The sequence below is a fragment of the Schistocerca nitens genome, chromosome 1, assembly GCF_023898315.1.
Source record: "Schistocerca nitens isolate TAMUIC-IGC-003100 chromosome 1, iqSchNite1.1, whole genome shotgun sequence".
Lineage (NCBI taxonomy): Eukaryota > Metazoa > Arthropoda > Insecta > Orthoptera > Acrididae > Schistocerca > Schistocerca nitens.
The window spans coordinates 923,375,689-923,388,236 of record NC_064614.1 but is presented as its reverse complement, the minus strand read 5'-3'; the positions used below and the strand labels follow the sequence as shown (position 1 = coordinate 923,388,236).

General features: G+C 37.8%; 1 protein-coding gene across 2 annotated transcripts in view; it reads left to right on the top strand.

The window, feature by feature from the left end:
- The window catches only part of LOC126192803 (serine/threonine-protein phosphatase 2A 56 kDa regulatory subunit epsilon isoform), a 301,524-nt gene that overhangs the window by 283,286 nt on the left and 5,690 nt on the right, over nucleotides 1-12,548 (top strand). The window lies entirely within an intron of this gene.

The window sequence follows — 12,548 nt, the reverse complement described above, 5'->3', positions numbered from 1 at the left end:
GAATTAAAATACATTCACATAATTACGGAAGGCTAAAATATATTATTAGTTTCAGTTTTCTGATTTTATTTTATTTCGACATTTTTTTGCAGTAAAGTGCTAAATGCCTTAAACAATTAAGTTATTTTTATCAGTTTGCTTAGGAAATTTGGCTTTTATTAGTCTTCTCCGCTAAGGCAGTCAGTTTATTTGAAACGAAAAGTTTTGTTCCACAATATTGGCTAGTTCCAACTGTTCGCTGAATTTCAAATGCATGTTTTCATCTTCTAGCACTTATGGCATCATGCCATAATAAAGAACCAAACATGAGATAATACTGTACTGGTACTCCAAGAAAATTTACATCCCAAAAACTGCACTGAAAAGCTTGGTATCAGGTTGGGGCCTTTGTCGTCGTAAATCTGGACATACGAATGTGCACTTCAAATCGAATTATGCATTTTTGTATGGTTTACGAAATTCCATTGCTATTGGAGTATCCTCTGATGTCCTGTTTCTTTTATGACATAATGTAAGATCTTTTAATACGTTATACCTTCAAATGTATAGGCTTCGAACATTGTCATACCTGCACACGCACATTAATGCCTGTTTTCTGGCGCTCTCTGACAACTGCTGAAACAAACCTATTCCTAACAGGTCTCGGGGAAAATATTGTGAATGGTGGTTTGAAAGGCTTTACTTTCAAAGTAAATTTCCTTTTACGCAAGATGAGTTATGTTACGTGTGAGAATGTGCAAGGAATTTCTTAAATCACCATGTGTTTGACTCTCGTTTAGAACTTGGCACTTTGAGGACCAGCCACTTAGAAGAATTTCGAGCGTAGAAGATAAGATATCTATGTCATTATTTTGAATAAATATCCAGCGTACTTGTTGCTCCACATCAAAGGTCTTTCAAAAAAACCATGTTTAATTTTTTTTTAAGCTGGGTTTCATTTTCTAAAGCACCTGGAAGTTCTGTGCTGGTATATGAAACGTTAACCATTTAAAGGATTGGTAAGTTTTACAGTTATGAGGGGAACTATACTGTCACTTAACTCGGGAAAAAATGTATTTTTTAACTGGAAAATCCAGGAATTTTTTCCCTTGTCCATGTATGACCCTGTTATCTAATCATCCCGTGAAAGTAGTATGTCATTATCTTTGTCCACTGGGAGAATTAATAAATCTGGATCTTCTCTAACAGACCAGATAGCTATGATTTCTACAGAGGAAATACTAACCCTCAGGGATGGAGCCCAATGCAACACATGTGAAACCTCCTGCCTAATTTCTTCTGCTAGCCCTCAGGAAAGTTATTAATTGCTTGCTCCACAGAGAAAATAAACTCGGTAACGTAAAGGCTCTTTGATGTGGGAGCAAAATTTAGAACTTTCTCTAAAACTTGTAGTATCATCCAAATCTTTACTTGTGAGGTTAATCACAATCCATAGATGGATGTCTTTATTCAGTGTCATGGTGAAGAATAAAGGCCTTAAAATTGTGTGGATTACCTAGCAGCAGCACTTCTGTGCACCCAGTCCAGTACTGCCGTGAACTACAATCCACAAATTTCCAAGATACTGCCAGCAGCAGTGATGAAACCTCCAAGTGCAAGTAAAACAAATCTTCTGTTGTAAATCTATTTGTCTGTGAGTAAATGAAATCCATTCCCTTGCCTTGGCAAAACTAACATGTTTTCATTCCCAAAAAATTGCAATTAATGTGTTGTTCAGCACATTGGCAAGTCAAACCAACCAAAATATCTAACATGAAATGTCCACCTCATATATTTTGTAGATACACAGTAGTTTGGTGACAAAAGATCAGAAACGAGTTCTGTATACTCGCTTTAAACTCACCATCAGGTCTTGTGATGTCATCTCCAAACTCACTGTCTCCATGTACCCATCAACTCCACTCATAAGTCTCCACCGCATCCCACTTAAAAAGTCTGTTGACTGGTACAAGTAGAATCGACTCGTAGCATTCCTGCTACATATGCAGCTATTTCGGAAGAAATTTATTTCGTGTAATCATGATTTCAACTTTTTAGCCATTCTCAAGTGCAAGTTGATATGTCACAAAATGTCAGACAAGCCTAAATGACAGAAGCAAGTTGTATAACAATGTAATGACTGATCATTTAGCAGTAAATATTGTACTGTTTGTACATACGTTTATAGAGATAAAACTTTTTTGAAGACTACTGTAAATTTATTTTAATATTTAATATCTGGTAAGAGAATGTCTTAACAATTAAGCTGACATGCACACACTTTCGAGGCGCTACCAAAACTGTAACAGCAGTACCAGAAAATGTGAAACAAGGATGAAGTGCAGTCTCTAAACAGTGATTAATTACTAAAATAAATTAGAGAAATGAATAACCTACGGACCTCGCTGTTAACACATAAATGCAAAACTACCATGACCAGATGTCGCAGGGATATGAAAGTGAATTTGCTAGGTGCCCAGTTTTTGTTCAGTGCAGCACGTACTTTTCACTTGATAGAGGTGGAATAAGCAAGAATACAATCATTTTGTTTGCATTGCACGAAATTTTTGTTTTTTGTTGGAAGTGTGGACAGTAGCACAAAATTTATTCCAGGCATAACTCCTCTTTTAATGGAATAAATTTGTAGTTATATACTTTGCATCACTTAATTTTTGTCTTACACCCTTCACAGACTCACAAACCACAGCTTCGTTAAAGGCCATCACATCACATCCCAACAATCAGTCATTTTGCCTTGTCAGTGCTACTGTACAGTAGCAAGGTTATGTACTCATCTTCTGTAGTAACAGTAAGTCACGAATAGCCTTACGTTTCTGCGTGCTTCGGTAAGAGAAAACCAGGTTACAAGAGTGGATGTTTCACTGCACCACAGTTCTCAGACTTGTTGTACTCGCGGAACTACAACACAAATGAAGGAAACCTCTTAGCACTGACGTATCAGAGGCACTTGGATTTGTGAAGTATGCAACCTGAACATTAGACTGGTGTTCGTTCTGTTCCTGATTTCTGTCGGTGATAAATAGTTTCAAAATGGTTAAGACACCATGTGTGTTCATGGATTTGTAGTTTGTGTTACAATATCTCTTTACTGTCAAATCTTTTCAGTGAAAGCTAACAAAACAATTCCATTATCTAATCAGTAAACAGAAAAGTCTCAGATTTTCTGAGGCGGATATTGACTAAAGTTTTCACCTTTTTTGTGTGTGTGTGTGTGTGTGTGTGTGTGTGTGTGTGTGTGTGTATGCTAGTTCACAACTGCCACAATATTTTGGTAACATACTCTGTCATCATCTGGTCCTGTTGACGTACAGAGTTGAACAAATGGGAAGCTACCATCACATACAGATAAATCTTGAATCTTGAATCATGCATAGGTCCACTTAACTATCTTACAGGGCTGAAATACGAGAAAGTTTTTGATAAAAAATGAAAAAAAAAGAGAAGTGGGAAACCAATGGAACGGAAACAGAATGAAGGTACAGAAAGACTAGTTGCCAAGGATGAGACTTGGGAGCTTTAGGGTAGGAGAATTATGGGAACAGTAGGTAAGGTGAAGGGACAATCCCCCCTGTGCAGTAAAGAACAAATGCTGCTATGAAACAGGACCCAAACTGATGTATCAGTTGTTGAAGTTACTGGTGTTTTAATGTATTTAATGTGTGCCACAAATGTATGGTAGCCATCATCAGAAGAAACTCACCATACCTATAAAATTTTGCACAGTTATTGCAGGACAGCTTGCAGGTAATTCAATGTTTTTCACATATTGCCCTACCTTTGATTGGGTTGGAACCAGAAGTGACTCCGAACAATCAGCTGAGGGAACAGATGACTACCTGATTGAAGAGGGGAAACAACAAACAGATGATTACCGATTTTACGTAGGAAAAGATAAACAATTTGTATAAGTGAACTGCTTCCTTCTTCTTCTAAAACTAAGGCCAATAACATCCTAAATGTTTTGCCAAGTCCAAGAGCAGGTGTTGAAATTACGAAAAAAGATATTGATGCATTTTACCTATTTGTTACTGATGGGATGACTGACAACATTGTGGAAAATACAAACAGATACATCCAGAATAGTAAAAGAGCTGAAGTTCAATACTCAAGAGGACGAGACTGCAGACACACCACAAAACCAGAGATAAAGACTCTTTTAGGTGCATTATATCTAATAGGTATAAAGACAGGTGGACACACGAATTGTTGTGAACTGTGGGATGCAGATGGTACAGGAATGAATATTTTACGAGCTCTCTTCAACTATAAGCACTTTTGCTTTCTGCTTTGAACTCTTAGGTTCGACAACCTAGGTACCCGGAATGAAAGAAAACAAAATGGCAAACTAGCACCTGTTTGGGACTTCCATCAATTAGTCAACAACTGCATTGCTCAGTACAATGTCAGCAAGTTCGTCACTATTGACGAGATGTTGCATCCCTTCAGAGGATGCTGCGGATTTGTACACTATATCCCTAATAAGCCTGCAGAATGTGGGCTCAAGATTTATGCCTTGTGTGATGCCAAAACATTTTACACACTTAACTTCGAAATTTACTGTGGCAAGCAGATGCCAGGACCCTACCAGAAGTCTAACAAACCTGATGTCATTGTGCAAAGATTAGTGACACCAATTGAGAAAACAAACAGAAATCTTATGACGGACTATTACTACAGTAGCTATCCTCTGGCTGAAAATTTCCTTAGCAAAGCTTTGGCTTTCTTGCAAACCACAAAAAGAAGAAAATAATAATAATAATAATAATAATAATGAGGAAGTACTTAAAGAATTGCAAGCAAATAAAACCCAGGATGCCCAGTAATGTCTCTTTGGTTTTCAAGATGATTTTTGTATGGTCTCGATTGTTCATTAAAAGAACAAAGCTGTGATTTTTTTTTATCAACAATGCTCGGCACAAATGAAATAGATCAAGAGTGAATTTGGACTTCAATGTTACCAAAGGAGAAGTAGACACTGTACATCAGATGTGCTCATCCTACAGTACTTCCAGAATAATGCGACAATGGTCACTTGCACATTTCTGCAGACATCTAGATATTGCTGGGATAAATGCAAACATTATTTTCAAATTCAATAATCCTGATAATAAAGAAGGGAGACTAATTTTTTGATACATCTTGCTCTGGATATAATGGAAGAACATTTGAATCAACAAGCATTACTTGAAACTTCCCAAGGATATTCATGCCTTCTTGACCAAGTACAGACATGAAGAAGAGGAGACCAAGGAGCCAACAAAACCTGGAATTTGTTAAATATGTGGCAGACATAAAAACAACAGAACCAAAACAGTATGTATCAAATGCAAGAAAAATGTATGCAAGAAACATAGTGTCATTGATACAAACTGTAGGGTTAATATTAATCGGCTGCATCTTGCATTAAAGCAGGATGTTGCTGAGACACACAGCAGTGATCAGTTTTACTGCAGAGGTTTCAAGAGGGAATTTCCCAATTTCCAGTGTAGACGGCTGAGAGCAGGTGCTTCCCCCATCTGTGATAAATTGATCTGTGAAATAACTGTCAGTTGTGGAGCATCCAGATTCTCTGTAATAGCTACAAAAGGACTTCAACTCAGGAAAGCTGAGAAAACTCAAAGACTTCTTTCTGATTATATGGTATCTATTAATATTCTTAAAGCACTGTAGCAACTATGGCTGTTGATATGCAACAGGCTATGTTCACACTCACTTTGACACACAGTAATATGTTCTACATGTTTCAACAGTTAAACTACAACTTTTGCATTCATTTGGGAAATTCTACTTTCATGTGTATGTGGCGCAAAGCAGTTGGAGGACATGGAGGCAACAGGGTTGCATCATGTTTTTAAAAATTGTGTCCACTTAGGTTACACCTGCCAGCTGGAAATATTGTATGACAACTCAGCTGCATAGAATAAGAAGAGGATGGTGCTGCTCCTACTAATGTTTCTAGTAGTAAGAGAACACTAAGATTCCATTAATCTGAAGTTTCTGGTCTCCGGACATTCTCATACACCTTGTGATTGAAACTTCAGCATTATTGAGAAACGAAAACATGTTTGTAAGGCAGTGGGGCCTAAAGAAATTCACACTTTAGTGAGAACTGCACAGTTACAAAATCCATTTCAAGTGGTGACATTGGAAGAATCTGATTCCTTTGATGTCACCTGTGTCTCTGACTTGTGTCTAAACATATCATCACTAATTTAAACAAAGAAAACCTTCAGTGAAATGAAGGGGTTGGAGAGTCATACTATTTTCAAGAAGGGAAAGCTGCAAAATTCAAGAACATACACGCCTTCAACAATGATACGCAGGTAGTATCCATAAGTGATATCAAGAAAAAGATTTATTGACAGTGTTGATTACCGGGATCCAAAATATCAGGAGTTCTACAAGGGCGTATGTTCTTCCTTAATTTTGTACTGTTGTGGGTAACAATGCTTTATATAAATTTTGATAACACTATTCATGATAATAGTTCAGAACACAAAACGACGGTGATTGTACACAAAAATTAAACAAATAAAGCATTTTTAATATTGTAGTTACATTTTTCCTTTCTCCGCAAATTTTACATTTTGGCACTTACGTCCTTCTTCAAGTCAACCCTTCAATTGTCTGTATTTGGAGAGACCAGTAGAGTTAGGTTTGGGAGATTTATGTGCAGGTGAAAGATCGATGTAATGGGTGTTACTATCATGAAAAAAGGGGGGGGGGGGGGGTTAATTGAGGTGACTTGTTTTAGGATGGACTCAATATTTAATATTATAGTTGCATTTCAGAGATTGCTACATAATCATAATGTTTATAATTGGATATATTGGACAGATAACAGAGCACTTAGTAATGTACCCTGTTTTATCTCTGTTATTATGGCCAAAGTGTCAGAGATCTTGAAAGTGATAAGAATGTTTAGGCCTAGATTGGTTGGTAGGTCATGGATGGTTGGTTGTAGGTGAGAAACTCTTGGAAAGGGGAGACAATACATGGCAGTCATTATTAAAATAAGTGGTAAAGAAAATGCTTTCCATGGAAGTAGGCTCTTGTCAGGTCTTATAAGGATCCAAAATATAACAATTGGCCTTATATTTTTGTTAAATGATTCCAGTACATCATTCAGAAATGAGAATGTAGTTTGTTTTTAAATACTTGTTGTTTTATCAAAAAGTTTCTCTATTGGGGCATATAGTAAATCCTTGCATAGAGACTAGAGCGTATAATAAAAACAGTATGAAACACTCTACCCCTTTTGATGTTTAAATAGGTTAACGACATTATTTAGAGTATGGAGGGGGTGGTGTTGGGTAATTGCATGTTTCATCAAATGGTAAACAAGTTTCTGTGAGTTATAGAAAGCATAGGTGGTCAACAAGCTTTAAGAGAGTAAGAGAGGTTGGGTGGAATTAGTGGATTCTTTGGTGAGTGGTAGTATGCCCAGATGGAAGCTGCATAAAAGTAACTTTGATAGCTCCTGCAGATGGTGGAAAAAATGTTGTCCTAACCATTAGAGAGTATGGATGTTGATCTCTCAGATAAGATGCATTAAATTATCCTCACAGCATGAAGGAATCTCCTGATGAGACCGGAAGAGGCTCAGAACAACTTGAATGATTGAATGAATGTGTGGCTTGTTGGGGGGGGGGGGGGGGGGGTGTCGAAAATGAAAAAGGTAGTATTAGAATATAAGCCATTGAGAGAAATTATTGTTCTGGCAGTAGAGAAGGTACTCAAGTGGTTAATGGTGGTAAAAAATATGGTTTAGAAGTTACACAATGAAAATGGAAGAGTAAATAATATATGAATGAGAAGCTACATGCACAAATATATAATCAGAGACCTGAACTTTGGGGGTATAAGCAACTGATATATCAACATATGAAAGTAAAAGCACTAAATGAAAAGTAAATAGGACTATGTACAATGGAAACAGAACTTTTGAGTGTTGCAAGTGCTGTATAAATGAAATTCCGGAACTGAAACAATAGTCAAAATATGTAAATATGCAACAACACCGGTAGACAAGAAGTGCTGATCGGAGGGGGGGGGGGGTCTGCAACTGCTGAGAGGGGGGTTAGGGGCGTATTGGGAATGGGAAGAGGAGCAAAGTGTAGAAGTAGAGTAATCCTGTTGACAATCACCAAAGCAATGGGGTGAAACATGAGTGATGTATTGTAATGTCCCACAGTTTGGAGACTGACATGCTTCCATGTGGATAAGTGGCTTGTTGCCATGCATACATAAGGTGCATGATGACTGCAGTGGAATTAGTAGATAAGATGACTGATTTTGCAGCTTGCTCTGTGTTTGATGGTGTACGAGATGTCTTTTGTCGAATAGGTAAATGAAAAGCTAGTATGGGTCCATTTGACTGTATTTCCAATGTAGGTAATTTATAGAAGCTGTCTGGCTTAGCAGTAGGTAGTTTATTGGCCTCTGCTTAAAGTTACTTTTTCACCTTTTGGCTGAAGTAATTATTGGTGCCCTTTAGATTTCACTTTCATTCTCAGTCCCCCCACCCCCTTCCCACACTCCTTGCAGGTCAGCCCCCACAATTATCTCAACCACTTAAGGTGGTAGGGGAGGAGAAAAATAATAACCTGGAAAGGGTCCTCAGGTGTTCCTGCAGGCAGCAGACCCCACTATGCCACCGGATTCTGAACCAATGTCCATTGATGGGATTTCATCGCCACTAATGACAGGCAGTGATCCTGGGGTATGACTGGTCCTCCTGGACCTTCACACTTAACTTGGGCAACTGTGATGTCATCAGTCATTATAACTGTAATAGCTATTACTGTCACCTGCTGAAAGTAAAACTTGTTACTTCCTCCTCTTTTGCATTTTGTGTAGCTCTATGAGATACTTCACAGGTGACCATTCACCAATGATCTGCGGTTATAGTGCATTCTGTTAGAACCATGGTAACGATGAGACGGTCTGTACACTGGTCTGTGCAGATGTCAGTTAGTGGATTCCCTTTTGTACCACATTGGAAACAGTAGCGGTGGAGGTGCAAATGATCTCAACGATCACCATTTTCAATATTTATTTACCACCATTTTGGCTACTATTACATCGAGTTGACAACCTTTAGTCATCAAGTTTGCTCCCTTTTCTCCTACTTTGGGATTTCAATGTGTACCACCCTCTGTGGGGGAGTATCACTTCATCTGGTAGAGGCCTTGTGATTGACCAGAATCTTACCAATTATGATCTGTGTGTGCACAGTGTGGTACTCCAATCCACTTCAGTGCCAATGGCATCTTCTCAGCTATTGAGCTAGTGATCTCTTTTTGCCACAATGGTCACTACAGATGATTTTTTTTTAATGGTGACCACTTTTCTGGTGATCCTGTCACTTCTTTCCTAGTTTAGGTTAGGTTAGTTCACCACATTTCCCTTCATTTCCCTTCCACGTTGGATGCTTTGAAGAGCTGACTGGCAGTTCTAGGTTTTTTTTCCAAAATTCGTCATTCAAAAAATAAGGGATTGTCTTATATTCATAGATTAAACTGTTGCTGCCAAGCTCAATGTTTCTACAGTGTTCAATAGATTGATGTAGGGGTTGTCTCATATGTACAGTTGAAGCTTTGGCTATTGATGTTTCATACAAATTTATTTTGAACAATTCCAAAGGTCATGGGTTATAGGATACAATACTTTCGTCCAGATACACTCAATATTCCTGATAAGCCAAAGCACTCGACAGTATCGATCTTGCTTGAACAATCACTTGATATTTTACTCGTGGCACTGGTGCAACAGGTATGCAAGAAACTGTGAACTAGCCACTACAACAATCCAATGCTCTGTGTAAACAATTAACAATTTTGGTGAAACACAAGAGGAAATAGCATTAAATTCTATCAGATTAGAAACTTTTGTCGTTTTTGGACAGGTTTGCAATAAAAACTCACTCACATGTATGGATACCATACACGTACATTTATACTGATTTTTAAGTGAAAGTAACATACCAAGGCAAAAAAACTTGTCCTTCAAAAACCATTACTTCATTCTGAACTTAATTCAGTAATTCATTTGATTATGAGAAACAAATGACTTAAGAAGTGGGTTGCAAATGAAAAATTCAGTTGCAATTCATGTATTAGAAGACCAGGCTAAATGTTACCAGCTTTTAATCAGCTGTAGAACAAGATGGTGGCATTCAGATGAAACAACAAAGAAAGTGGAAGAATAAAATACAGCAGAAAGAACTGTTGTGGAGACAGTATCAATAGACGTCACTAGATAACAGAATGAGTGAAAGTTTGAGAATTGGACTGAATCATGATTACGATCTTTTATTTATGTATTATTTACTGTTGTTACACATGGCCTGCACCCTAGAAGATATTGCCATCTGTGTTTCACTGTTGCTCAAGCACTGCACTACAGAAGGCCTGGAGGGGGAACAGTGACACCAGCTTGGCTGAGAACGACCATGAGGGTGGGGAGGGGAACTGTGAGCGGGCAGCAGATTTTGTGTGGGAAGGTTTTTTGGATTCTTGACTCTAGTATTGTCGGATGATTCCCAGACAATTTAACTGGTTCTCGATTTTTGGCAGGTAAAGGGGATTTTTATTGTCAGATACAACATTTTAAACCATGTCTGGAGCAGGGGGTGGGGCATTAAGGTTGGGCATCTTCCCCCACATGCTGGGTGTTAGTGGACCCCTCTACCCTCCCTCTTTTGCAGCAGCCTCTGTCATCTCTTTTTTATTGTTTTAATTGCTTTTAGATGTGGTCAGCCCTTTTCTCTGATGTATCCTATTATTGATAGTAGGGATGGTATTTCGATGAACAGTGAGTGCCATTCCCTTCTTTGTAACAGTTGGGGAGTGGGACAGCTGCAGGAGGAGGGACTGTCCCCGTCGCGTGCAGTGCCCATGGGCCTACTCGCCTGCTGACTTGATTATTTCTCACCTTGATTTACTGTCATCAGTTCAACTGATGTTCGTTGCGTCTTTTGTCTTCAAACATCCATTCACCATCCAGAGGCAGTGTTGAGCAGCAGGCTGGCACATGTAAAAGTAGACTGTGGTAAAATATCAGATTTTGGGCAAAGCCATTAATCAGCACTCTCTCTCTCTCTCTCTCTCTCTCTCTCTCTCTCTCTCTCTCAGCATTTGTATTTTACAGCAGTCTTGAAGTCTACTTGTAAATGTGCTGGTCTACTGTCTGATGCCTCCTCGATGTGGTGAATAGCAATATGCTCTAAATTGTATTGTTCATCTAGAATTTGCAGAGGTGACAATATATGTAATTAAAACTGTGAAGTATGTTGCTGATAACTCGATTGAAAACCCAAAAACTGGTAATCAGTTACATTTTCTATTAAGCCTACAAACAGTTATGAGGGCCCTTTTGGGCATGAGTGAATCCAGTAAAGTGGCAGTATAAATGTTGCAGACAAAATTGATGTGTTCAAACAGCACAAGTGTGATGTCAGGAAGTAATGGCAGTACTTAAATTTTGAAATGGTGTAATTTAGTTCCTTAAATTATGTAATAAATTTCATAGAAACCAAATAGTTTGTAATGTGAGAATACCGATGTTACAGAGAGAGGATGAAAATGGCTGTGATAGTGCAAAGGTAGCTCTGCAGTCCTTTCAACAGTCCTCCATCTTGCATCTCTTTTTAATAAGCCAGTGAGACAGTAAGATTTGTACAACTAAGTAAATCAGTGTTTTATATTTTTCAGCAAGATTTTTTTTTACATAGTTACTGATAATTTGCCCTTTTCTGTGAGTGGGGTTTGAATATAAGCATTGGAATTAATATTATTCTCTTTTTTTCTGATTAGGTGTCTTAAGGTTTTGTAGATTATCAGTCAATATTTCCAGGTGTAATTAAGGTGAGATTTTATTTTGGAGTCTGTTTACAGCATGAAACAAAAATCCACTCTGAAAAGCATTCCATGCAGATTGAAATGATTACATTAGGTATCTTGTTATATGTAATGTGACCTTTTGAATCCTCCTCATTGAAGTTGTAGCAAGTATTTTTGTGCCATTTATACTATATGGTGTATATATTACTGTTGGTAGAAGTCATTCATAGTTGTTTGCTATGGTTAGTAACTGTTGAAATTCATTTCTTCTTTATAACTAGTTTATGACTTCCTCCTCCTCCTTCTAGAGAAGACATTTGCATAGTACATACGATTCATAGTAATAGGACATGTATTTTTGTATTGTTTTAATGAATATGTACTGGTTAAGAATCTGCTGTGTAAATCTTCTTAAGCTTGTAATATGCTCCACTATTTCTGATATCATAATACTTTTTTTGAAGTCGTGCATCTTCAGTGAGTAAGCAATGTCGGACACAAAATTTCAAATTGTAACTTTGGTATTAAGAAAATTTTAATGAAGGGTATTGCATATGTATTTTGAACAACAGAAAATCCAGGATGCAATAATAACAGTATTATGAAAAGTATAGTTGCTACTCACCATATAGCAGAGATGCTGGGGTCGCAGGTAGACACAGCAAGAAGACTGTCAAACAAAACTTTCGGCCAGACAGGCCTTCA